This window comes from Anser anser (assembly GCF_964211835.1).
Source record: "Anser anser genome assembly, chromosome: 11".
NCBI lineage: Eukaryota > Metazoa > Chordata > Aves > Anseriformes > Anatidae > Anser > Anser anser.
Window position 1 is genome coordinate 2,161,278 of NC_139732.1, and position 27,285 is coordinate 2,188,562.

General features: G+C 56.9%; 3 long non-coding RNA genes across 3 annotated transcripts in view; 1 reads left to right on the forward strand and 2 right to left on the reverse strand.

Annotated features, from left to right (window-relative positions):
* Positions 1 to 27,285, reverse strand: part of LOC310879944 — a 173,278-nt gene that overhangs the window by 59,257 nt on the left and 86,736 nt on the right. The window lies entirely within an intron of this gene.
* Positions 1 to 27,285, forward strand: part of LOC310879943 — a 175,736-nt gene that overhangs the window by 55,510 nt on the left and 92,941 nt on the right. The window lies entirely within an intron of this gene.
* The window catches only part of LOC310879947, a 98,551-nt gene continuing 71,303 nt past the window's right edge, over positions 38 to 27,285 (reverse strand). Inside the window, exon 2 of the long non-coding RNA XR_014571276.1 lies at positions 38 to 1,120. This is a non-coding gene — a long non-coding RNA (uncharacterized lncRNA). The remainder of the gene's footprint in view (positions 1,121 to 27,285) is intronic.

Consider the following 27,285-nt stretch of genomic DNA (forward strand, 5'->3'; position numbering starts at 1 on the left):
TTATGTCGCCCCTACATTTAAGCTTCTACTCAGCCTTCATTTTCAGCGGACTAGGACTAGCCTTCCACCGAACCCACCTAGTATCCGCCCTACTATGCCTTGAAAGCATAATATTATCGATATTCGTAGGCCTATCAATATGATCCATCGAAAACCAAGTCTCCTCATTCACCATGGTACCAATTCTCATGCTAACCTTCTCAGCGTGTGAGGCGGGCACAGGCCTGGCCATCCTAGTAGCCTCCACCCGCACACATGGCTCCGACCATCTACACAACCTAAACCTCCTGCAATGCTAAAAATCATCCTACCCACAATCATACTTCTTCCAACAGCCCTGCTGTCTCCACCAAAATTTCTATGGACTAACACCACCTTATACAGCCTCCTAATCGCTGCCCTAAGCCTACAGTGATTAATCCCAACCTACTACCCCTACAAATTTTTATCCAACTGAACAGGAATTGACCAAATCTCATCCCCCCTCCTAGTACTATCCTGCTGACTACTCCCACTCATAATCATAGCAAGCCAAAACCACCTGCAACAAGAACCCCTACAACGCAAACGAATCTTTATCTCAACCTTAGTCGCAGTCCAGCCATTCATCCTACTAGCCTTTTCCACCACAGAACTAGCACTATTTTACATCTCATTTGAAGCAACCCTCATTCCCACCCTAATCTTAATCACCCGATGGGGGAACCAACCAGAACGCCTAAGCGCTGGCATCTACCTGCTATTCTACACGCTAGTAAGCTCTCTACCCCTGCTAATCACAATCATACACCTATACGTGAAAATTGGCACCCTGCACCTGCCAACCCTACAACTAACCCACCCAACCCTATCCACCTCATGGACAGGAATACTATCAGGTCTAGCACTGCTCATAGCATTCATAGTAAAAGCCCCACTATACGGCCTACACCTCTGACTGCCAAAAGCCCACGTAGAAGCACCCATCGCAGGCTCAATACTCCTCGCCGCCCTACTACTAAAGCTAGGAGGATACGGAATTATACGAGTCACTCTATTTATGGGCCCACTGTCCAACCTCCTGCACTACCCCTTCCTAACCCTGGCCCTATGAGGCGCCCTAATGACTAGCTCAATCTGCCTACGACAGACAGACCTAAAATCACTAATCGCTTATTCATCCGTTAGCCACATAGGCCTAGTTATCGCCGCAGGAATAATCCAAACCCACTGATCATTCTCAGGGGCAATGATCCTAATAATTTCCCATGGACTAACTTCCTCCATACTATTCTGCCTAGCCAACACAAACTATGAACGTACGCACAGCCGAATTCTACTACTCACACGAGGCCTACAACCTCTCCTACCACTCATAGCTACCTGATGATTGCTGGCCAATCTAACAAACATAGCCTTACCCCCAACAACAAACCTCATAGCAGAGCTAACCATTATAATCACCTTATTCAACTGATCTGCCTTCACGATCATCCTAACAGGAATCGCAACCCTACTAACCGCCTCCTACACCTTATTCATACTACTAATGACCCAACGAGGCTCAATCCCCTCCCACATCACATCTATGCAAAACTCAACCACGCGAGAACACCTGCTCATAACACTCCACATTATCCCAATATTCCTCCTAATCCTCAAACCCGAACTGATCTCCGGAATCCCCTCATGCAAGTATAGTTTAAACCAAACATTAGACTGTGATTCTAAGAATAGAAGTTCAAACCTTCTTACCTGCCGAGGGGAGGGTTTAACCAACAAGAGCTGCTAACTCTTACATCTGAGCCTAAAACCTCAGCCCCCTTACTTTTAAAGGATAACAGCAATCCACTGGTCTTAGGAACCACCCATCTTGGTGCAAATCCAAGTAAAAGTAGTGAACCCCACACTACTAATCAACTCCCTCACACTACTCACGCTGACAATCCTCCTAACCCCAATCATCCTGCCATTTCTATTTAAAAACTTTAAAAACACCCCACAAGCCACCACCCGCGCTGTTAAAACCGCATTCCTAATTAGCCTAGCCCCTACAACCGCATTCATCTACTCGGGAGTAGAATCTGTCACCTGCCACTGGGAGTGAAAATTCATTATAAACTTTAAAATCCCCCTGAGCCTAAAAATAGACCAATACTCAATAACATTTCTTCCAATCACCCTATTTGTAACATGATCAATCCTACAATTCGCCATATGATACATGGCCTCAGAGCCATACGTAACAAAATTTTTCACCTACCTACTGACATTCCTAGTCGCCATACTCCTCCTAACAACCGCAAACAACATATTCCTCCTATTCGTAGGCTGGGAAGGAGTACGAATCATGTCCTTCCTTCTCATCGGCTGATGACAAGGCCGAGCAGATGCCAACACCGCCGCCCTACAAGCCGTAATCTACAACCGAATCGGAGACGTCGGACTGACCCTGAGCATAGCATGACTAGCTTCAACATTCAACACCTGAGAGATCCAACAAGCCGTACACCCCCACCAAACCCCAATCCTCCCCCTCATAGGATTAATCCTCGCAGCCGCAGGAAAATCCGCCCAATTTGGACTCCACCCATGACTGCCCGCAGCAATAGAAGGCCCCACCCCAGTATCAGCCCTACTGCACTCCAGTACCATAGTAGTAGCCGGAATCTTCCTGCTCATCCGCATGCACCCCCTGCTAGCCACCAACCAGACAGCCCTAACTGCCTGCCTATGCCTAGGTGCTCTATCAACCCTATTCGCTGCCACATGCGCCCTAACCCAAAATGACATCAAAAAAATCATTGCTTTCTCAACATCCAGCCAACTAGGACTAATAATAGTCACTATCGGACTAAACCTCCCACAACTAGCCTTCCTACACATCTCAACCCATGCCTTCTTTAAAGCCATACTATTCCTATGCTCAGGGTCTATCATCCACAACCTAAACGGAGAACAAGATATCCGAAAGATAGGAGGCCTACAGAAAATACTCCCAGTCACTACTTCCTGCCTAACCATCGGAAACCTGGCGCTGATAGGAACCCCATTCCTAGCCGGATTCTACTCAAAAGACCTCATCATCGAAAGCTTAAACACATCATACCTAAATACTTGAGCCCTACTCCTAACCCTTATAGCCACAGCATTCACCGCAACCTACAGCATCCGCATAACCATCCTAGTCCAAGCTGGACAAACCCGAATCCCCCCAATAGTATCAATAAACGAAAACAACCCACTAATCACCGCCCCCCTAACCCGACTCGCCCTAGGCAGCATTACAGCAGGAATAATCATTACCTCTTTCATCACACCAACCAAAACCCCCCCAATAACCATACCCCTTATCACCAAAACTGCTGCCATCCTCATAACAATCCTAGGAATCATCCTAGCCCTAGAACTATCGAACATAACACACACCCTCACTCACCCCAAACCAAACCCCCTCATAAACTTCTCCTCTGCATTAGGGTACTTCAACCCCCTAGTACACCGATTCTTCTCCAAAAACCTACTAGAAAAGGGACAAAACATTGCCCTACACTTGATCGACCTCTCCTGACTCAAAAAAATAGGGCCAGAGGGCCTTGCTGAACTACAAGTAGCCGCAAGCAAAGCCGCAACCTCAATACACACAGGGCTAATTAAGGCCTACCTAGGATCCTTCGCCCTCTCCATCCTGGTAATAATCCTAATAACACACAGACTCACTAATGGCCCCTAACATCCGCAAATCCCATCCCCTACTAAAAATAATCAACAACTCCCTAATCGACCTACCCGCCCCCTCCAACATCTCTGCCTGATGAAACTTTGGCTCCCTTCTAGCCATCTGCTTAGCCACACAAATCCTAACAGGCCTGCTACTAGCCATACACTACACCGCAGACACTTCACTCGCCTTCTCCTCAGTAGCTCACACATGCCGAGACGTCCAGTACGGATGGCTCATCCGCAACCTCCACGCCAACGGTGCTTCGCTCTTCTTTATCTGCATCTACTTACACATCGGACGAGGCCTCTACTACGGCTCCTACCTATACAAAGAAACCTGAAACACAGGAGTAATCCTCCTACTCACCCTAATAGCAACTGCCTTCGTAGGGTATGTCGTACCATGAGGACAAATGTCATTCTGAGGGGCCACCGTAATCACCAACCTATTCTCAGCCATCCCGTACATTGGGCAAACTCTAGTAGAATGAGCCTGAGGAGGATTCTCAGTAGACAATCCAACCTTAACCCGATTCTTCGCCATCCACTTCCTACTGCCCTTCCTAATTGCAGGAATCACCCTAGTCCACCTAACCTTCCTACACGAATCAGGCTCAAATAACCCACTAGGAATCGTATCAGACTGCGACAAAATCCCATTCCACCCATACTTCTCCATTAAAGACAGCTTAGGGCTTACCCTAATAATCACCCCTCTAATAGCACTAGCCCTATTTTCACCGAACCTCCTGGTTCTTGGAATCCTAGTTGGGAGTGGTTGGCCACATGAGATGTACAGGATTTTTACCTGTGATTTAGTCTTGACAAGGCTATGTAATTGGTTTACTAACGTCTCATAAGAAAGAAGCATGAGCGGTTAATGCAGTTGGCTTGAAACCCATCCCCAGTGGTGCAAGTGCACTCTCTGAACTCACTGAAGTGCATCCCCAGTGGTGCCAGTGCACTCTCTGGAGTCACTGCACTGCATCCCCAGTGGTGCCAGTGCACTCTCTGGACTCACTGAACTGCATCCCCAGTGGTGCCAGTGCACTCTCTGGACTCACTGCACTGCATCCCCAGTGCTGCCAGTGCACTCTCTGGACTCACTGCACTGCATCCCTAGTGGTGCCACTGCACTCTCTGGACTCACTGCACTGCTTCCCCAGTGGTGCCAGTGCACTCTCTGGACTCACTGCACTGCATCCCCAGTGGTGCCAGTGCACTCACTGGACTCACTGCAGTGCATCCCCACTGGTGCCAGTGCACTCTCTGGACTCACTGCACTGCATCCCCAGTGGTGCCAGTGCACTCTCTGGACTCACTGCACTGCATCCCCAGTGGTTCCAGCGCACTCTCTGGACTCACTGCACTGCATCCCCAGTGGTGCTAGTGCACTCTGTGGACTCACTGCAGTGCATCCCCAGTGGTGCCAGTGCACTCTCTGGACTCACTGTACTGCACCCCCAGTGGTGCCAGTGCACTCACTGGACTGACTGCACTGCATCCCCAGTGGTGCCAGTGCACTCACTGGACTCACTGGACACATCCCCAGTGGTGCCAGTGCACTCTCTGGACTCACTGCAGTGCATCCCCACTGGTGCCAGTGCACTCTCTGGACTCACTGCACTGCATCCCCAGTGGTGCCAGTGCAGTCTCTGGAGTAACTGCACTGCATCCCCACTGGTGCCAAAGCACTCTCTGGACTCACTGCAGTGCATCCCCAGTGGTGCCACTGCACTCTCTGGACTCACTGCAGTGCATCCCCAGTGGTGCCACTGCACTCTCTGGACTCATTGAAGTGCATTCTCAGTGGTGCCAGTGCACTCTCTGGACTCACTGCAGTGCATCCCCAGTGGTGCCAGTACACTCACTGGACTCACTGCACTGCATCCCCAGTGGTGCCAGTGCACTCTCTGGACTCACTGCAGTGCATCCCCAGTGGTGCCAGTGCACTCTCTGGACTCACTGTACTGCATCACCAGTGGTGCCAGTGCACTCTCTGGACTCACTGCAGTGCATTCCCAGTGGTGCCAGTGCACTCTTTGGACTCACTGCACTGCAGCCCCATTGGTGCCAGTGCACTCTCTGGACTCACTGCACTGCATCACAGGTGGTGCCAGTGCACTCTCTGGACTCACTGCACTGCATCCCCAGTGGTGCCAGTGCACTCTCTGGACTCACTGCACTGCATCCCCAGTGGTGCCAGTGCACACTCTGCACTCACTTCTCTGCATTCCCAGTGGTGCCAGTGAAGTCTCTGGACTCACTGCACTGCATCCACAGTGGTGCCAGTGCAATCTCTGGACTCACTGCAGTGCATCACCAGTGGTGCCAGTGCACTCTCTGGACTCACTGCACTGCATCCCCAGTGGTGCCAGTGCACTCTCTGGACTCACTGCAGTGCATCCCCAGTGGTGCCAGTGCACTCTCTGGACTCACTGCAGTGCATCCCCAGTGGTGCAAGTGCACTCTCTCGAGTCACTGCACTACATCCCCAGTGGTGCCAGTGCACTCACTGGACTCACTGTACTGCATCATCTGTGGTGCCAGTGCACTCTCTGGACTCACTGCAATGCATCCCCAGTGGTGCCAGTGCACTCTCTGGACTCACTGCACTGCATCCCCAGTGGTGCCAGTGCACTCTCTGGACTCACTGCACTGTATCCCCAGTGGTGCCAGTGCACTCACTGGATTCACTGCAGTGCATCCCCAGTGGTACCAGTGCACTCTCTGGACTCACTGCACTGCATCCCCAGTGGTGCCAGTGCACTCTGTGGACTCACTGCACTGCATCCCCTGTGGTGACAGTGCACTCTCTGGACTCACTGCAGTGCATCCCCAGTGGTGCCAGTGCACTCTCTGGACTCACGGCACTGCATCCCCAGTGGTGCCAGTGCAGTCTCTGGAATAACTGCAGTGCATCCCCACTGGTGCCAAAGCACTCTCTGGACTCCTGGCACCGCATCCCCAGTGGTGCCAGTGCACTCTCTGGACTCACTGCACTGCATCCCCAGTGGTGCTAATGCACTCTCTGGAGTCACAGCACTGCATCCCCAGTGGTGCCAGTGCACTCTCTGGACTCACTGCAGTGCATCCCCAGTGGTGCCAGTGCACCCTCTGGACTCACTGAAGTGCATCCCCAGTGGTGCCAGTGCACTCTCTGGACTCACTGAAGTGCATTCTCAGTGGTGCCAGTGCACTCTCTGGACTCACTAAACTGCATCACTAGTGGTGCCTCTGCACTCTCTGGACTCACTGCACTGCTTCCCCAGTGGTGCCAGTGCACTCACTGGACTCACTGCAGTGCATCCCCAGTGGTGCCAGTGCACTCTCTGGGCTCACTGCAGTGCATCCCCAGTGATGCCAGTGCACTCTCTGGACTCACTGCACTGCATCCCCAGTGGTGCCTGTGCGCTCTCTGGAGTCACAGCACTGCATCCCCAGTGGTGCCAGTGCACTCTCTGGACTCACTGAAGTGCATCCCCAGTGGTGCCAGTGCACTCTGTGGACTCACTGAAGTGCATTCTCAGTGGTGCCAGTGCACTCTCTGGACTCACTGCACTGCATCCCCAGTGGTGCCAGTGCACTCTCTGGACTCACTGAACTCCATCCCCAGTGGTGCCAGTGCACTCTCTGGACTCACTGCACTGCATCCCCAGTGCTGCCAGTGCACTCTCTGGACTCACTGCACTGCATCCCTAGTGGTGCCACTGCACTCTCTGGACTCACTGCACTGCTTCCCCAGTGGTGCCAGTGCACTCTCTGGACTCACTGCACTGCATCCCCAGTGGTGCCAGTGCACTCACTGGACTCACTGCAGTGCATCCCCAGTGGTGCCAGTGCACTCTCTGGACTCACTGCACTGCATCCCCAGTGGTGCCAGTGCACTCTCTGGACTCACTGAAGTGCATTCTCAGTGGTGCCAGTGCACTCTCTGGACTCACTGCACTGCATCCCCAGTGGTGCCAGTACACTCTCTGGACTCACTGCACTGCATCCCCAGTGGTGCCAGTGCACTCTCTGGACTCACTGCAGTGCATCCCCAGTGGTGCCAGTGCACTCTCTGGACTCACTGCAGTGCATCCGCAGTGGTGCCATTGCACTCTCTGGACTCACTGCACTGCATCTCCAGTGGTGCCAGTGCACTCTCTGGACTCACTGCAGTGCATCCCCAGTGCTGCCAGTGCACTCTCTTGAGTCACTGCACTGCATCCCCTGTGGTGCAAGAGCACTCTCTGGACTCACAGCAGTGCATCACCAGTGGTGCCAGTGCACTCTCTGGACTCACTGCACTGCATCCCCAGTGGTGCCAGTGCACTCTCTGGACTCACTGCACTGCATCCCCAGTGGTGCTAGTGCACTGTGTGGACTCACTGTACTGCATCCCCAGTGGTGCCAGTGCAATCTCTGGACTCACTGCAGTGCATCCTAAGTGGTGCCAGTGCACTCTCAGGACTCACTGCACTGCATCCCCAGTGGTGCCAGTGCACTCTCTGGACTCACTGCACTGCATCCCCAGTAGTGACAGTGCACTCTCTGGACTCACTGCAGTGCATCCCCAGTGGTGCCAGTGCACTCTCTGGACTCACTGCACTGCATCCCCAGTAGTGCCAGTGCACTCTCTGGACTCACTGCAGTGCATCCCCAGTGGTGCCAGTGCACCCTCTGGACTCACTGAAGTGCATCCCCAGTGGTGCCAGTGCACTCTCTGGACTCACTGAAGTGCATTCTCAGTGGTGCCAGTGCACTCTCTGGACTCACTAAACTGCATCACTAGTGGTGCCTCTGCACTCTCTGGACTCACTGCACTACTTCCCCAGTGGTGCCAGTGCACTCACTGGACTCACTGCAGTGCATCCCCAGTGGTGCCAGTGCACTCTCTGGGCTCACTGCAGTGCATCCCCAGTGATGCCAGTGCACTCTCTGGACTCACTGCACTGCATCCCCAGTGGTGCCTGTGCGCTCTCTGGAGTCACAGCACTGCATCCCCAGTGGTGCCAGTGCACTCTCTGGACTCACTGCACTGCATCCCCAGTGGTGCCAGTGCACTCTGTGGACTCACTGAAGTGCATTCTCAGTGGTGCCAGTGCACTCTCTGGACTCACTGCACTGCATCCCCAGTGGTGCCAGTGCACTCTCTGGACTCACTGAACTCCATCCCCAGTGGTGCCAGTGCACTCTCTGGACTCACTGCACTGCATCCCCAGTGCTGCCAGTGCACTCTCTGGACTCACTGCACTGCATCCCTAGTGGTGCCACTGCACTCTCTGGACTCACTGCACTGCTTCCCCAGTGGTGCCAGTGCACTCTCTGGACTCACTGCACTGCATCCCCAGTGGTGCCAGTGCACTCACTGGACTCACTGCAGTGCATCCCCAGTGGTGCCAGTGCACTCTCTGGACTCACTGCACTGCATCCCCAGTGGTGCCAGTGCACTCTCTGGACTCACTGAAGTGCATTCTCAGTGGTGCCAGTGCACTCTCTGGACTCACTGCACTGCATCCCCAGTGGTGCCAGTACACTCTCTGGACTCACTGCACTGCATCCCCAGTGGTGCCAGTGCACTCTCTGGACTCACTGCAGTGCATCCCCAGTGGTGCCAGTGCACTCTCTGGACTCACTGCAGTGCATCCGCAGTGGTGCCATTGCACTCTCTGGACTCACTGCACTGCATCTCCAGTGGTGCCAGTGCACTCTCTGGACTCACTGCAGTGCATCCCCAGTGCTGCCAGTGCACTCTCTTGAGTCACTGCACTGCATCCCCTGTGGTGCAAGAGCACTCTCTGGACTCACAGCAGTGCATCACCAGTGGTGCCAGTGCACTCTCTGGACTCACTGCACTGCATCCCCAGTGGTGCCAGTGCACTCTCTGGACTCACTGCACTGCATCCCCAGTGGTGCTAGTGCACTGTGTGGACTCACTGTACTGCATCCCCAGTGGTGCCAGTGCAATCTCTGGACTCACTGCAGTGCATCCTAAGTGGTGCCAGTGCACTCTCAGGACTCACTGCACTGCATCCCCAGTGGTGCCAGTGCACTCTCTGGACTCACTGCACTGCATCCCCAGTAGTGACAGTGCACTCTCTGGACTCACTGCAGTGCATCCCCAGTGGTGCCAGTGCACTCTCTGGACTCACTGCACTGCATCCCCAGTAGTGCCAGTGCACTCTCTGGACTCACTGCACTGCATCCCCAGTGGTGCCAGTGCGCTCACTGGATTCACTGCACTGCATCCCCAGTGGTGCCAGTGCACTCTCTGGACTCACTGCAGTGCATCCCCAGTGGTGCCAGTGCACTCTGTGGACTCACTGTACTGCATCCTCAGTGGTGCCAGTGCACTCTCTGGACTCACTGCAGTGCATCCCCACTGGTGCCAGTGCACTCTCTGGACTCACTGCACTGCATCCCCAGTGGTGCCAGTGCAGTCTCTGGAGTAACTGCAGTGCATCCCCACTGGTGCCAAAGCACTCTCTGGACTCACTGCAGTGCATCCCCAGTGGTGCCACTGCACTCTCTGGACTCACTGCAGTGCATCCCCAGTGGTGCCAGTGCGCTCTCTGGACTCATTGAAGTGCATTCTCAGTGGTGCCAGTGCACTCTCTGGACTCACTGCAGTGCATCCCCAGTGGTGCCAGTACACTCTCTGGACTCACTGCACTGCATCCCCAGTGGTGCCAGTGCACTCTCTGGACTCACTAAACTGCATCACCAATGGTGCCACTGCACTCTCTGGACTCACTGCACTGCTTCCCCAGTGGTGCCAGTGCACTCACTGGACTCACTGCACTGCATCCCCAGTGGTGCCAGGGCACTCTCTGGGCTCACTGCAATGCATCCCAGGTGGCGCCAGTGCACTCTCTGGACTCACTGCACTGCATCCCCAGTGGTGCCAGTGCACTCTCTGGACTCACTGCACTGCATCCCCGGTGGTGCCAGTGCAGTCTCTGGAGTAACTGCACTGCATCCCCACTGGTGCCAAAGCACTCTCTGGACTCCCAGCACCGCATCCCCAGTGGTGCCAGTGCACTCTCTGGACTCACTGCACTGCATGCCCAGTGGTGCCAGTGCAATCTCTGGACTCACTGCAGTGCATCCCCAGTGGTGCCAATGCACTCTCAGGACTCACTGCACTGCATCCCCACTGGTGCCAGTGCACTCTCTGGACTCACTGCACTGCATTCCCAGTAGTGACAGTGCACTCTCTGGACTCACTGCAGTGCATCCCCAGTGGTGCCAGTGCACTGTCTGGACTCACTGCACTGAAGCCGAGTGGTGCCAGTGCACTCTCTGGACTCACTGCACTGCATCCCCAGTGGTGCCAGTGCACTCTCTGGACTCACTGCACTGCATCCCCAGTGATGCCAGTGCACTCTCTGGACTCACTGCAGGGCATCCCCAGTGGTGCCAGTGCACTCACTGGACTCACTGCAGTGCATCCCCAGTGGTGCCAGTGCACTCTCTGGACTCACTGCAGGGCATCCCCAGTGGTGCCATTACACTCTCTGGACTCACTGCACTGCATCCCCAGTGGTGCCAGTGCACTCTCTGGACTCACTAAACTGCATCACCAGTGGTGCCTCTGCACTCTCTGGACTCACTGCACTGCATCCCCAGTGGTGCCTGTGCGCTCTCTGGAGTCACAGCACTGCATCCCCAGTGGTGCCAGTGCAGTCTCTGGACTCACTGCAGTGCATCCCAAGTGGTGCCAGTGCACTCTCTGGACTCACTGAAGTGCATTCTCAGTGGTGCCAGTGCACTCTCTGGAGTCACTGCACTGCATCCCCAGTGGTGCCAGTGCACTCTCTGGACTCACTGCACTGCATCCCCAGTGGTGCCAGTGCACTCTCTGGACTCACGGCACTGCATCCCCAGTGCTGCCAGTGCACTCTCTGGACTCACTGCACTGCATCCCTAGTGGCGCCACTGCACTCTCTGGACTCACTGCACTGCTTCCCCAGTGGTGCCAGTGCACTCTCTGGACTCACTGCACTGCATCCCCAGTGGTGCCAGTGCACTCACCGGACTCACTGCAGTGCATCCCCACTGGTGCCAGTGCACTCTCTGGACTCACTGCACTGCATCCCCAGTGGTGCCAGTGCACTCTCTGGACTCACTGCACTGCATCCCCAGTAATTCCAGCGCACTCTCTGGACTCACTGCACTGCATCCCCAGTGGTGCTAGTGCACTCTGTGAACTCACTGCAGTGCATCCCCAGTGGTGCCAGTGCACTCTCTGGACTCACTGCACTGCATCCCCAGTGGTGCCAGTGCACTCTCTGGACTCACTTCACTGCATCCCCAGTGGTGCCAGTACACTCTCTGGACTCACTGCAGTGCATCCCCAGTGGTGCCAGTGCACTCTCTGGACTCACTGCAGTGCATCCCCAGTGGAGCCAGTGCACTCTCTGGACTCACTGCAGTGCATCCGCAGTGGTGCCAGTGCACTCTCTGGACTCACTGCACTGCATCTCCAGTGGTGCCAGTGCACTCTCTGGACTCACTGCACTGCATCCCCAGTGCTGCCAGTGCACTCTCTTGAGTCACTGCACTGCATCCCCTGTGGTGAAAGAGCACTCTCTGGACTCACAGCAGTGAATCACCAGTGGTGCCAGTGCACTCTCTGGACTCACTGCACTGCATCCCCAGTGGTGCCAGTGCACTCTCTGGACTCACTGCACTGCATCCCCAGTGGTGCTAGTGCACTGTGTGGACTCACTGTACTGCATCCCCAGTGGTGCCAGTGCAATCTCTGGACTCACTGCAGTGCATCCTCAGTGGTGCCAGTGCACTCTCAGGACTCACTGCACTGCATCCCCAGTGGTGCTGGTGCACTCTCTGGACTCACTGCACTGCATTCCCAGTAGTGACAGTGCACTCTCTGGACTCACTGCAGTGCATCCCCAGTGGTGCCAGTGCACTCTCTGGAGTCACTGCACTGCACCCCAGTGGTGCCAGTGCACTCTCTGGACTCACTGAACTGCATCCCCAGTGGTGCCAGTGCACTCTCTGGACTCACTGCACTGCATCCCCAGTGCTGCCAGTGCACTCTCTGGACTCACTGCACTGCATCCCTAGTGGTGCCACTGCACTCTCTGGACTCACTGCACTGCTTCCCCAGTGGTGCCAGTGCACTCTCTGGACTCACTGCACTGCATCCCCAGTGGTGCCAGTGCACTCACTGGACTCACTGCAGTGCATCCCCACTGGTGCCAGTGCACTCTCTGGACTCACTGCACTGCATCCCCAGTGGTGCCAGTGCACTCTCTGGACTCACTGCACTGCATCCCCAGTGGTTCCAGCGCACTCTCTGGACTCACTGCACTGCATCCCCAGTGGTGCTAGTGCACTCTGTGGACTCACTGCAGTGCATCCCCAGTGGTGCCAGTGCACTCTCTGGACTCACTGTACTGCACCCCCAGTGGTGCCAGTGCACTCACTGGACTGACTGCACTGCATCCCCAGTGGTGCCAGTGCACTCACTGGACTCACTGGACACATCCCCAGTGGTGCCAGTGCACTCTCTGGACTCACTGCAGTGCATCCCCAGTGGTGCCAGTGCACTCTCTGGACTCACTGCACTGCATCCCCAGTGGTGCCAGTGCAGTCTCTGGAGTAACTGCAGTGCATCCCCACTGGTGCCAAAGCACTCTCTGGACTCACTGCAGTGCATCCCCAGTGGTGCCACTGCACTCTCTGGACTCACTGCAGTGCATCCCCAGTGGTGCCACTGCACTCTCTGGACTCATTGAAGTGCATTCTCAGTGGTGCCAGTGCACTCTCTGGACTCACTGCAGTGCATCCCCAGTGGTGCCAGTACACTCACTGGACTCACTGCACTGCATCCCCAGTGGTGCCAGTGCACTCTCTGGACTCACTGCAGTGCATCCCCAGTGGTGCCAGTGCACTCTCTGGACTCACTGTACTGCATCACCAGTGGTGCCAGTGCACTCTCTGGACTCACTGCAGTGCATTCCCAGTGGTGCCAGTGCACTCTTTGGACTCACTGCACTGCAGCCCCATTGGTGCCAGTGCACTCTCTGGACTCACTGCACTGCATCACAGGTGGTGCCAGTGCACTCTCTGGACTCACTGCACTGCATCCCCAGTGGTGCCAGTGCACTCTCTGGACTCACTGCACTGCATCCCCAGTGGTGCCAGTGCACACTCTGCACTCACTTCTCTGCATTCCCAGTGGTGCCAGTGAAGTCTCTGGACTCACTGCACTGCATCCACTGTGGTGCCAGTGCAATCTCTGGACTCACTGCAGTGCATCACCAGTGGTGCCAGTGCACTCTCTGGACTCACTGCACTGCATCCCCAGTGGTGCCAGTGCACTCTCTGGACTCACTGCACTGCATCCCCAGTGGTGCCAGTGCACTCTCTGGACTCACTGCAGTGCATCCCCAGTGGTGCAAGTGCACTCTCTCGAGTCACTGCACTACATCCCCAGTGGTGCCAGTGCACTCACTGGACTCACTGTACTGCATCATCTGTGGTGCCAGTGCACTCTCTGGACTCACTGCAATGCATCCCCAGTGGTGCCAGTGCACTCTCTGGACTCACTGCACTGCATCCCCAGTGGTGCCAGTGCACTCTCTGGACTCACTGCACTGTATCCCCAGTGGTGCCAGTGCACTCACTGGATTCACTGCAGTGCATCCCCAGTGGTACCAGTGCACTCTCTGGACTCACTGCACTGCATCCCCAGTGGTGCCAGTGCACTCTGTGGACTCACTACACTGCATCCCCTGTGGTGACAGTGCACTCTCTGAACTCACTGCAGTGCATCCCCAGTGGTGACAGTGCACTCTCTGGACTCACTGCAGTGCATCCCCAGTGGTGCCAGTGCACTCTCTGGACTCACGGCACTGCATCCCCAGTGGTGCCAGTGCAGTCTCTGGAGTAACTGCAGTGCATCCCCACTGGTGCCAAAGCACTCTCTGGACTCCTGGCACCGCATCCCCAGTGGTGCCAGTGCACTCTCTGGACTCACTGCACTGCATCCCCAGTGGTGCTAATGCACTCTCTGGAGTCACAGCACTGCATCCCCAGTGGTGCCAGTGCACTCTCTGGACTCACTGCAGTGCATCCCCAGTGGTGCCAGTGCACCCTCTGGACTCACTGAATTGCATCCCCAGTGGTGCCAGTGCACTCTCTGGACTCACTGATGTGCATTCTCAGTGGTGCCAGTGCACTCTCTGGACTCACTAAACTGCATCACTAGTGGTGCCTCTGCACTCTCTGGACTCACTGCACTGCTTCCCCAGTGGTGCCAGTGCACTCACTGGACTCACTGCAGTGCATCCCCAGTGGTGCCAGTGCACTCTTTGGGCTCACTGCAGTGCATCCCCAGTGGTGCCAGTGCACTCTCTGGACTCACTGCACTGCATCCCCAGTGGTGCCTGTGCGCTCTCTGGAGTCACAGCACTGCATCCCCAGTGGTGCCAGTGCACTCTCTGGACTCACTGCACTGCATCCCCAGTGGTGCCAGTGCACTCTGTGGACTCACTGAAGTGCATTCTCAGTGGTGCCAGTGCACTCTCTGGACTCACTGCACTGCATCCCCAGTGGTGCCAGTGCACTCTCTGGACTCACTGAACTCCATCCCCAGTGGTGCCAGTGCACTCTCTGGACTCACTGCACTGCATCCCCAGTGCTGCCAGTGCACTCTCTGGACTCACTGCACTGCATCCCTAGTGGTGCCACTGCACTCTCTGGACTCACTGCACTGCTTCCCCAGTGGTGCCAGTGCACTCTCTGGACTCACTGCACTGCATCCCCAGTGGTGCCAGTGCACTCACTGGACTCACTGCAGTGCATCCCCAGTGGTGCCAGTGCACTCTCTGGACTCACTGCACTGCATCCCCAGTGGTGCCAGTGCACTCTCTGGACTCACTGAAGTGCATTCTCAGTGGTGCCAGTGCACTCTCTGGACTCACTGCACTGCATCCCCAGTGGTGCCAGTACACTCTCTGGACTCACTGCACTGCATCCCCAGTGGTGCCAGTGCACTCTCTGGACTCACTGCAGTGCATCCCCAGTGGAGCCAGTGCACTCTCTGGACTCACTGCAGTGCATCCGCAGTGGTGCCATTGCACTCTCTGGACTCACTGCACTGCATCTCCAGTGGTGCCAGTGCACTCTCTGGACTCACTGCAGTGCATCCCCAGTGCTGCCAGTGCACTCTCTTGAGTCACTGCACTGCATCCCCTGTGGTGCAAGAGCACTCTCTGGACTCACAGCAGTGCATCACCAGTGGTGCCAGTGCACTCTCTGGACTCACTGCACTGCATCCCCAGTGGTGCCAGTGCACTCTCTGGACTCACTGCACTGCATCCCCAGTGGTGCTAGTGCACTGTGTGGACTCACTGTACTGCATCCCCAGTGGTGCCAGTGCAATCTCTGGACTCACTGCAGTGCATCCTAAGTGGTGCCAGTGCACTCTCAGGACTCACTGCACTGCATCCCCAGTGGTGCCAGTGCACTCTCTGGACTCACTGCACTGCATCCCCAGTAGTGACAGTGCACTCTCTGGACTCACTGCAGTGCATCCCCAGTGGTGCCAGTGCACTCTCTGGACTCACTGCACTGCATCCCCAGTAGTGCCAGTGCACTCTCTGGACTCACTGCACTGCATCCCCAGTGGTGCCAGTGCACTCTCTGGACTCACTGCACTGCATCCCCAGTGGTGCCAGTGCACTCTGTGGACTCACTGTACTGCATCCTCAGTGGTGCCAGTGCACTCTCTGGACTCACTGCAGTGCATCCCCACTGGTGGCAGTGCACTCTCTGGACTCGCTGCACTGCATCCCCAGTGGTGCCAGTGCAGTCTCTGGAGTAACTGCAGTGCATCCCCACTGGTGCCAAAGCACTCTCTGGACTCACTGCAGTGCATCCCCAGTGGTGCCAGTGCACTCTCTGGACTCACAGCACTGCATCCCCAGTGGTGCCAGTGCACTCTCTGGACTCATTGAAGTGCATTCTCAGTGGTGCCAGTGCACTCTCTGGACTCACTGCAGTGCATCCCCAGTGGTGCCAGTACACTCACTGGACTCACTGCACTGCATCCCCAGTGGTGCCAGTGCACTCTCTGGACTCACTAAACTGCATCACCAATGGTGCCACTGCACTCTCTGGACTCACTGCACTGCTTCCACAGTGGTGCCAGTGCACTCACTGGACTCACTGCACTGCATCCCCAGTGGTGCCAGGGCACTCTCTGGGCTCACTGCAGTGCATCCCAGGTGGCGCCAGTGCACTCTCTGGACTCACTGCACTGCATCCCCAGTGGTGCCAGTGCGCTCTCTGGAGTCACAGCACTGCATCCCCAGTGGTGCCAGTGCACTCTCTGGACTCACTGCACTGCATCCCCGGTGGTGCCAGTGCAGTCTCTCGAGTAACTGCACTGCATCCCCACTGGTGCCAAAGCACTCTCTGGACTCCCAGCACCGCATCCCCAGTGGTGCCAGTGCACTCTCTGGACTCACTGCACTGCATGCCCAGTGGTGCCAGTGCAATCTCTGGACTCACTGCAGTGCATCCCCAGTGGTGCCAATGCACTCTCAGGACTCACTGCACTGCATCCCCACTGGTGCCAGTGCACTCTCTGGACTCACTGCACTGCATTCCCAGTAGTGACAGTGCACTCTCTGGACTCACTGCAGTGCATCCCCAGTGGTGCCAGTGCACTGTCTGGACTCACTGCACTGAAGCCCCAGTGGTGCCAGTGCACTCTCTGGACTCACTGCACTGCATCCCCAGTGGTGCCAGTGCACTCTCTGGACTCACTGCACTGCATCCCCAGTGATGCCAGTGCACTCTCTGGACTCACTGCAGGGCATCCCCAGTGGTGCCAGTGCACTCTCTGGACTCACTGCACTGCATCCCCAGTGGTGCCAGTGCACTCTCTGGACTCATTGAAGTGCATTCTCAGTGGTGCCAGTGCACTCTCTGGACTCACTGCAGTGCATCCCCAGTGGTGCCAGTACACTCACTGGACTCACTGCACTGCATCCCCAGTGGTGCCAGTGCACTCTCTGGACTCACTAAACTGCATCACCAATGGTGCCACTGCACTCTCTGGACTCACTGCACTGCTTCCACAGTGGTGCCAGTGCACTCACTGGACTCACTGCACTGCATCCCCAGTGGTGCCAGGGCACTCTCTGGGCTCACTGCAGTGCATCCCAGGTGGCGCCAGTGCACTCTCTGGACTCACTGCACTGCATCCCCAGTGGTGCCAGTGCGCTCTCTGGAGTCACAGCACTGCATCCCCAGTGGTGCCAGTGCACTCTCTGGACTCACTGCACTGCATCCCCGGTGGTGCCAGTGCAGTCTCTCGAGTAACTGCACTGCATCCCCACTGGTGCCAAAGCACTCTCTGGACTCCCAGCACCGCATCCCCAGTGGTGCCAGTGCACTCTCTGGACTCACTGCACTGCATGCCCAGTGGTGCCAGTGCAATCTCTGGACTCACTGCAGTGCATCCCCAGTGGTGCCAATGCACTCTCAGGACTCACTGCACTGCATCCCCACTGGTGCCAGTGCACTCTCTGGACTCACTGCACTGCATTCCCAGTAGTGACAGTGCACTCTCTGGACTCACTGCAGTGCATCCCCAGTGGTGCCAGTGCACTGTCTGGACTCACTGCACTGAAGCCCCAGTGGTGCCAGTGCACTCTCTGGACTCACTGCACTGCATCCCCAGTGGTGCCAGTGCACTCTCTGGACTCACTGCACTGCATCCCCAGTGATGCCAGTGCACTCTCTGGACTCACTGCAGGGCATCCCCAGTGGTGCCAGTGCACTGTCTGGACTCACTGCAGTGCATCCCCAGTGGTGCCAGTGCACTCTCTGGACTCACTGCAGGGCATCCCCAGTGGTGCCATTACACTCTCTGGACTCACTGCACTGCATCCCCAGTGGTGCCAGTGCACTCTCTGGACTCACTAAATTGCATCACCAGTGGTGCCTCTGCACTCTCTGGACTCACTGCACTGCATCCCCAGTGGTGCCTGTGCGCTCTCTGGAGTCACAGCACTGCATCCCCAGTGGTGCCAGTGCAGTCTCTGGACTCACTGCAGTGCATCCCAAGTGGTGCCAGTGCACTCTCTGGACTCACTGAAGTGCATTCTCAGTGGTGCCAGTGCACTCTCTGGAGTCACTGCACTGCATCCCCAGTGGTGCCAGTGCACTCTCTGGACTCACTGCACTGCATCCCCAGTGGTGCCAGTGCACTCTCTGGACTCACGGCACTGCATCCCCAGTGCTGCCAGTGCACTCTCTGGACTCACTGCACTGCATCCCTAGTGGTGCCACTGCACTCTCTGGACTCACTGCACTGCTTCCCCAGTGGTGCCAGTGCACTCTCTGGACTCACTGCACTGCATCCCCAGTGGTGCCAGTGCACTCACCGGACTCACTGCAGTGCATCCCCACTGGTGCCAGTGCACTCTCTGGACTCACTGCACTGCATCCCCAGTGGTGCCAGTGCACTCTCTGGACTCACTGCACTGCATCCCCAGTAATTCCAGCGCACTCTCTGGACTCACTGCACTGCATCCCCAGTGGTGCTAGTGCACTCTGTGAACTCACTGCAGTGCATCCCCAGTGGTGCCAGTGCACTCTCTGGACTCACTGAAGTGCATTCTCAGTGGTGCCAGTGCACTCTCTGGACTCACTTCACTGCATCCCCAGTGGTGCCAGTACACTCTCTGGACTCACTGCAGTGCATCCCCAGTGGTGCCAGTGCACTCTCTGGACTCACTGCAGTGCATCCCCAGTGGAGCCAGTGCACTCTCTGGACTCACTGCAGTGCATCCGCAGTGGTGCCAGTGCACTCTCTGGACTCACTGCACTGCATCTCCAGTGGTGCCAGTGCACTCTCTGGACTCACTGCACTGCATCCCCAGTGCTGCCAGTGCACTCTCTTGAGTCACTGCACTGCATCCCCTGTGGTGAAAGAGCACTCTCTGGACTCACAGCAGTGAATCACCAGTGGTGCCAGTGCACTCTCTGGACTCACTGCACTGCATCCCCAGTGGTGCCAGTGCACTCTCTGGACTCACTGCACTGCATCCCCAGTGCTGCCAGTGCACTCTCTGGACTCACTGCACTGCATCCCTAGTGGTGCCACTGCACTCTCTGGACTCACTGCACTGCTTCCCCAGTGGTGCCAGTGCACTCTCTGGACTCACTGCACTGCATCCCCAGTGGTGCCAGTGCACTCACTGGACTCACTGCAGTGCATCCCCAGTGGTGCCAGTGCACTCTCTGGACTCACTGCACTGCATCCCCAGTGGTGCCAGTGCACTCTCTGGACTCACTGAAGTGCATTCTCAGTGGTGCCAGTGCACTCTCTGGACTCACTGCACTGCATCCCCAGTGGTGCCAGTACACTCTCTGGACTCACTGCACTGCATCCCCAGTGGTGCCAGTGCACTCTCTGGACTCACTGCAGTGCATCCCCAGTGGAGCCAGTGCACTCTCTGGACTCACTGCAGTGCATCCGCAGTGGTGCCATTGCACTCTCTGGACTCACTGCACTGCATCTCCAGTGGTGCCAGTGCACTCTCTGGACTCACTGCAGTGCATCCCCAGTGCTGCCAGTGCACTCTCTTGAGTCACTGCACTGCATCCCCTGTGGTGCAAGAGCACTCTCTGGACTCAGAGCAGTGCATCACCAGTGGTGCCAGTGCACTCACTGGATTCACTGCACTGCATCCCCAGTGGTGCCAGTGCACTCTCTGGACTCACTGCAGTGCATCCCCAGTGGTGCCAGTGCACTCTGTGGACTCACTGTACTGCATCCTCAGTGGTGCCAGTGCACTCTCTGGACTCACTGCAGTGCATCCCCACTGGTGCCAGTGCACTCTCTGGACTCACTGCACTGCATCCCCAGTGGTGCCAGTGCAGTCTCTGGAGTAACTGCAGTGCATCCCCACTGGTGCCAAAGCACTCTCTGGACTCACTACAGTGCATCCCCAGTGGTGCCAGTGCACTCTCTGGACTCACTGCAGTGCATCCCCAGTGGTGCCAGTGCACTCTCTGGACTCATTGAAGTGCATTCTCAGTGGTGCCAGTGCACTCTCTGGACTCACTGCAGTGCATCCCCAGTGGTGCCAGTACACTCACTGGACTCACTGCACTGCATCCCCAGTGGTGCCAGTGCACTCTCTGGACTCACTAAACTGCATCACCAATGGTGCCACTGCACTCTCTGGACTCACTGCACTGCTTCCACAGTGGTGCCAGTGCACTCACTGGACTCACTGCACTGCATCCCCAGTGGTGCCAGGGCACTCTCTGGGCTCACTGCAGCGCATCCCAGGTGGCGCCAGTGCACTCTCTGGACTCACTGCACTGCATCCCCAGTGGTGCCAGTGCGCTCTCTGGAGTCACAGCACTACATCCCCAGTGGTGCCAGTGCACTCTCTGGACTCACTGCACTGCATCCCCGGTGGTGCCAGTGCAGTCTCTGGAGTAACTGCACTGCATCCCCACTGGTGCCAAAGCACTCTCTGGACTCCCAGCACCGCATCCCCAGTGGTGCCAGTGCACTCTCTGGACTCACTGCACTGCATGCCCAGTGGTGCCAGTGCAATCTCTGGACTCACTGCAGTGCATCCCCAGTGGTGCCAATGCACTCTCAGGACTCACTGCACTGCATCCCCACTGGTGCCAGTGCACTCTCTGGACTCACTGCACTGCATTCCCAGTAGTGACAGTGCACTCTCTGGACTCACTGCAGTGCATCCCCAGTGGTGCCAGTGCACTGTCTGGACTCACTGCACTGAAGCCCCAGTGGTGCCAGTGCACTCTCTGGACTCACTGCACTGCATCCCCAGTGGTGCCAGTGCACTCTCTGGACTCACTGCACTGCATCCCCAGTGATGCCAGTGCACTCTCTGGACTCACTGCAGGGCATCCCCAGTGGTGCCAGTGCACTGTCTGGACTCACTGCAGTGCATCCCCAGTGGTGCCAGTGCACTCTCTGGACTCACTGCAGGGCATCCCCAGTGGTGCCATTACACTCTCTGGACTCACTGCACTGCATCCCCAGTGGTGCCAGTGCACTCTCTGGACTCACTAAATTGCATCACCAGTGGTGCCTCTGCACTCTCTGGACTCACTGCACTGCATCCCCAGTGGTGCCTGTGCGCTCTCTGGAGTCACAGCACTGCATCCCCAGTGGTGCCAGTGCAGTCTCTGGACTCACTGCAGTGCATCCCAAGTGGTGCCAGTGCACTCTCAGGACTCACTGAAGTGCATTCTCAGTGGTGCCAGTGCACTCTCTGGAGTCACTGCACTGCATCCCCAGTGGTGCCAGTGCACTCTCTGGACTCACTGCACTGCATCCCCAGTGGTGCCAGTGCACTCTCTGGACTCACGGCACTGCATCCCCAGTGCTGCCAGTGCACTCTCTGGACTCACTGCACTGCATCCCTAGTGGTGCCACTGCACTCTCTGGACTCACTGCACTGCTTCCCCAGTGGTGCCAGTGCACTCTCTGGACTCACTGCACTGCATCCCCAGTGGTGCCAGTGCACTCACCGGACTCACTGCAGTGCATCCCCACTGGTGCCAGTGCACTCTCTGGACTCACTGCACTGCATCCCCAGTAGTGCCAGTGCACTCTCTGGACTCACTGCAGTGCATCCCCAGTGGTGCCAGTGCACTCTCTGGACTCACTGCACTGCATCCCCAGTAGTGCCAGTGCACTCTCTGGACTCACTGCACTGCATCCCCAGTAGTGCCAGTGCACTCTCTGGACTCACTGCACTGCATCCCCAGTAGTGCCAGTGCACTCTCTGGACTCACTGCACTGCATCCCCAGTGGTGCCAGTGCACTCACTGGATTCACTGCACTGCATCCCCAGTGGTGCCAGTGCACTCTCTGGACTCACTGCAGTGCATCCCCAGTGGTGCCAGTGCACTCTGTGGACTCACTGTACTGCATCCTCAGTGGTGCCAGTGCACTCTCTGGACTCACTGCAGTGCATCCCCACTGGTGCCAGTGCACTCTCTGGACTCACTGCACTGCATCCCCAGTGGTGCCAGTGCAGTCTCTGGAGTAACTGCAGTGCATCCCCACTGGTGCCAAAGCACTCTCTGGACTCACTACAGTGCATCCCCAGTGGTGCCAGTGCACTCTCTGGACTCACTGCAGTGCATCCCCAGTGGTGCCAGTGCACTCTCTGGACTCATTGAAGTGCATTCTCAGTGGTGCCAGTGCACTCTCTGGACTCACTGCAGTACATCCCCAGTGGTGCCAGTACACTCACTGGACTCACTGCACTTCATCCCCAGTGGTGCCAGTGCACTCTCTGGACTCACTAAACTGCATCACCAATGGTGCCACTGCACTCTCTGGACTCACTGCACTGCTTCCACAGTGGTGCCAGTGCACTCACTGGACTCACTGCACTGCATCCCCAGTGGTGCCAGGGCACTCTCTGGGCTCACTGCAGTGCATCCCAGGTGGCGCCAGTGCACTCTCTGGACTCACTGCACTGCATCCCCAGTGGTGCCAGTGCGCTCTCTGGAGTCACAGCACTACATCCCCAGTGGTGCCAGTGCACTCTCTGGACTCACTGCACTGCATCCCCGGTGGTGCCAGTGCAGTCTCTGGAGTAACTGCACTGCATCCCCACTGGTGCCAAAGCACTCTCTGGACTCCCAGCACCGCATCCCCAGTGGTGCCAGTGCACTCTCTGGACTCACTGCACTGCATGCCCAGTGGTGCCAGTGCAATCTCTGGACTCACTGCAGTGCATCCCCAGTGGTGCCAATGCACTCTCAGGACTCACTGCACTGCATCCCCACTGGTGCCAGTGCACTCTCTGGACTCACTGCACTGCATTCCCAGTAGTGACAGTGCACTCTCTGGACTCACTGCAGTGCATCCCCAGTGGTGCCAGTGCACTGTCTGGACTCACTGCACTGAAGCCCCAGTGGTGCCAGTGCACTCTCTGGACTCACTGCACTGCATCCCCAGTGGTGCCAGTGCACTCTCTGGACTCACTGCACTGCATCCCCAGTGATGCCAGTGCACTCTCTGGACTCACTGCAGGGCATCCCCAGTGGTGCCAGTGCACTGTCTGGACTCACTGCAGTGCATCCCCAGTGGTGCCAGTGCACTCTCTCGACTCACTGCAGGGCATCCCCAGTGGTGCCATTACACTCTCTGGACTCACTGCACTGCATCCCCAGTGGTGCCAGTGCACTCTCTGGACTCACTAAATTGCATCACCAGTGGTGCCTCTGCACTCTCTGGACTCACTGCACTGCATCCCCAGTGGTGCCTGTGCGCTCTCTGGAGTCACAGCACTGCATCCCCAGTGGTGCCAGTGCAGTCTCTGGACTCACTGCAGTGCATCCCAAGTGGTGCCAGTGCACTCTCTGGACTCACTGAAGTGCATTCTCAGTGGTGCCAGTGCACTCTCTGGAGTCACTGCACTGCATCCCCAGTGGTGCCAGTGCACTCTCTGGACTCACTGCACTGCATCCCCAGTGGTGCCAGTGCACTCTCTGGACTCACGGCACTGCATCCCCAGTGCTGCCAGTGCACTCTCTGGACTCACTGCACTGCATCCCTAGTGGTGCCACTGCACTCTCTGGACTCACTGCACTGCTTCCCCAGTGGTGCCAGTGCACTCTCTGGACTCACTGCACTGCATCCCCAGTGGTGCCAGTGCACTCACCGGACTCACTGCAGTGCATCCCCACTGGTGCCAGTGCACTCTCTGGACTCACTGCACTGCATCCCCAGTGGTGCCAGTGCACTCTCTGGACTCACTGCACTGCATCCCCAGTAATTCCAGCGCACTCTCTGGACTCACTGCACTGCATCCCCAGTGGTGCTAGTGCACTCTGTGAACTCACTGCAGTGCATCCCCAGTGGTGCCAGTGCACTCTCTGGACTCACTGAAGTGCATTCTCAGTGGTGCCAGTGCACTCTCTGGACTCACTTCACTGCATCCCCAGTGGTGCCAGTACACTCTCTGGACTCACTGCAGTGCATCCCCAGTGGTGCCAGTGCACTCTCTGGACTCACTGCAGTGCATCCCCAGTGGAGCCAGTGCACTCTCTGGACTCACTGCAGTGCATCCGCAGTGGTGCCAGTGCACTCTCTGGACTCACTGCACTGCATCTCCAGTGGTGCCAGTGCACTCTCTGGACTCACTGCACTGCATCCCCAGTGCTGCCAGTGCACTCTCTTGAGTCACTGCACTGCATCCCCTGTGGTGAAAGAGCACTCTCTGGACTCACAGCAGTGAATCACCAGTGGTGCCAGTGCACTCTCTGGACTCACTGCACTGCATCCCCAGTGGTGCCAGTGCACTCTCTGGACTCACTGCACTGCATCCCCAGTGGTGCTAGTGCACTGTGTGGACTCACTGTACTGCATCCCCAGTGGTGCCAGTGCAATCTCTGGACTCACTGCAGTGCATCCTCAGTGGTGCCAGTGCACTCTCAGGACTCACTGCACTACATCCCCAGTGGTGCTGGTGCATTCTCTGGACTCACTGCACTGCATTCCCAGTAGTGACAGTGCACTCTCTGGACTCACTGCAGTGCATCCCCAGTGGTGCCAGTGCACTCTCTGGACTCACTGCACTGCATCCCCAGTAGTGCCAGTGCACTCTCTGGACTCACTGCACTGCATCCCCAGTGGTGCCAGTGCACTCTGTGGACTCACTGTACTGCATCCCCAGTGGTGACAGTGCACTCTCTGGACTCACTGCAGTGCATCCCCAGTGGTGCCAGTGCACTCTCTGGACTCACTGCAGTGCATCACCACTGGTGCCAGTGCACTCTCTGGACTCACTGCACTGCATCCCCAGTGGTGCCAGTGCAGTCTCTAGAGTAACTGCAGTGCATCCCCACTGGTGCCAAAGCACTCTCTGGACTCACTGCAGTGCATCCCCAGTGGTGCCACTGCACTCTCTGGACTCACTGCAGTGCAGCCCCAGTGGAGCCAGTGCACTCTCTGGACTCACTGCAGTGCATCCGAAGTGGTGCCATTGCACTCTCTGGACTCACTGCACTGCATCCCCAGTGGTGCCAGTGCACTCTCTGGACTCACTGCACTGCATCCCCAGTGCTGCCAGTGCACTCTCTTGAGTCACTGCACTGCATCCCCTGTGGTGCAAGAGCACTCTCTGGACTCACAGCAGTGCATCACCAGTGGTGCTAGTGCACTGTGTGGACTCACTGTACTGCATCCCCAGTGGTGCCAGTGCAATCTCTGGACTCACTGAAGTGCATCCCCACTGGTGCCAGTGCACTCTCTGGACTCACTGAAGAGCATTCTCAGTGGTGCCAGTGCACTCTCTGGACTCACTGCACTGCATCCCCAGTAGTGCCAGTGCACTCTCTGGACTCACTGCAGTGCATCCCCAGTGGTGCCAGTGCACTCTCTGGACTCACTGCACTGCATCCCCAGTGGTGCCAGTGCACTCTCTGGACTCACTGCAGTGCATCCCCAGTGGTGCCAGTGCGCTCTCTGGAGTCACAGCACTGCATCCCCAGTGGTGCCAGTGCAATCTCTGGACTCACTGCACTGCATCCCCAGTGGTGCCAGTGCACTCTCTGGACTCACTGAAGTGCATTCTCAGTGGTGCCAGTGCAATCTCTGGACTCACTGCACTGCATCCCCAGTGGTGCCAGTGCACTCTCTGGACTCACTGAACTGCATCCCCAGTGGTGCCAGTGCAATCTCTGGACTCACTGCACTGCATCCCCAGTGGGGCCAGTGCACTCTCTGGACTCACTGAAGTGCATTATCTGTGGTGCCAGTGCACTCTCTGGACTCACTGCACTGCATCCCCAGTAGTGACAGTGCACTCTCTGGACTCACTGCAGTGCATCCCCAGTGGGGCCAGTGCACTCTCTGGACTCACTGCACTGCATCCCCACTGGTGCCAGTGCACTCTCTGGACTCACTGCACTGCATCGCCAGTGCACTCTCTGGACTCACTGCAGGGCATCCCCGGTGGAGCCAGTGTACTCTCAGGACTCACTGCAGTGCATCCCCAGTGGTGCCAGTGCACTCTCTGGACTCACTGCACTGCATCCCCAGTGGTGCCAGTGCACTCTCTGGACTCACTGCACTGCACCCCAATGCTGCCAGTGCACTCTCTGGCGTCACTGAACTGCATCCCCCGTGGTGCAAGTGCACTCTCTGGACTCACTGGAGTGCATCACCTGTGGTGCCAGTGCACTCTCTGGACTCACTGCACTGCATCCCCAGTGCTGCCAGTGCACTCTCTGGACTCACTGCACTGCATCCCCAGTTGTGCCAGTGCACTCTCTGGACTCACTGCAGCGCATCCCCAGTGGTGCCAGTGCACTCTCTGGGCTCACTGCAGTGCATCCCCAGTGGTGCCAGTGCACTCTCTGGACTCGCGTCACTGCATCTCCAGTGGTGCCAGTGCACTCTCTGGACTCGCGTCACTGCATCCCCAGTGGTGCCAGTGCACTCTCTGGACTCACTGCAGTGCATCCCCAGTGGTGCCAGTGCACTCTCTGGACTCACTGCAGTGCATTCCCGCTGGTGCCAGTGCACTCTCTGGACTCACT